At 40.8% G+C, this 1,055-nt stretch overlaps 1 non-coding gene across 1 annotated transcript; it reads left to right on the top strand.

Moving 5' to 3' along the window:
• Positions 1-218: 218 nt before the first annotated feature.
• On the top strand, positions 219-292 carry trnat-agu (transfer RNA threonine (anticodon AGU)). The gene has a single exon. It is a non-coding gene; the product is annotated as a tRNA-Thr (tRNA).
• Positions 293-1,055: the final 763 nt, after the last annotated feature.

Genomic DNA, 1,055 nt, shown 5'->3' with positions numbered 1-1,055 from the left:
GAGCAATGACAGAGAAGGCCCTGTCCGATCTGAGCTTCCTCCTGGATCTCAGTTCTTCCATGAGCAGGTGGTCAGCTGACCTGAGAGACCAACAAGGTTTGTAGGGGTGAAGAAGCTCAGAGAGGTACTGCGGGGCACGGCCTTGAAAACCTGCTGGTCACAGCTGTAACTGTGAAATGACTGAATCTGGAATATCACTGACATCACACAAAACAAAGGGCGCGGTGGCTTAGTTGGTTAAAGCGCCTGTCTAGTAAACAGGAGATACTGGGTTCAAATCCCAGCAGTGCCTTGGTGGTGATGGGGAGTTTTCTTCTGATTTCAGGGGAAAAAAACTGAGTCTTCCCATCCTCCCCAACAGGATTCAGAGAACTGATACTCCATGGATGTCTTTACTTTTTAAACCCTAGAGATGGTTGTGGCAGAAAATCCCAGTAGTTTCTGGAATACTTTAACTAACCTAGTTGTCACCAACAACCTTTCTCAATCCTGATGCTTGGTTTAAAATACAGCAGGTTTTCTTGATTACGTCTACTTGCCTAAAAACATTTAGTTGCTGCTCTTTGATTGGCTGATTAGATATTTATATTGACGATTAGTTAAAAAGCTGGACCAGTTAGTGTAAGTGCCCAAACAAAACTCTAATCGGTCCACTTAAACAGCATTAAGTTAACCGACGATCATTATTATGGCGACTTTCTGAGTGCAATTTATTTTATAAATTCTGAATGTCTGAAGGTCAGGAACACCGAAGCAGATTTTCTCTTGGTGATTGGATTTACAAAATGATTTTATATGTGACCCTTAAAGCTTGAAAAATTTGTAAAAGCCCTTTGAACTGGTTATTTTGTCCTATTAATCCAACCCTACTCATTTTTAAATTATATTAAAACATTTCTGTCTGCACAAGTTGGAACTTGCAAGCTTAACTAACACAATGATATGATTTATGTGATATATTGCTCAAAGATTGCGTAGGTGCACCATATTTCAACACAGCCTCAGTGTGGCAGCTTTTCACATTGCCTTCCCCATAAATTCTGTTGCCTCATTGG

This window comes from Astatotilapia calliptera, chromosome 17 (assembly GCF_900246225.1).
Source record: "Astatotilapia calliptera chromosome 17, fAstCal1.2, whole genome shotgun sequence".
Lineage (NCBI taxonomy): Eukaryota > Metazoa > Chordata > Actinopteri > Cichliformes > Cichlidae > Astatotilapia > Astatotilapia calliptera.
Note: the sequence above shows the minus strand (reverse complement) of the source record. Positions and strands in the feature narration are given on the sequence as shown.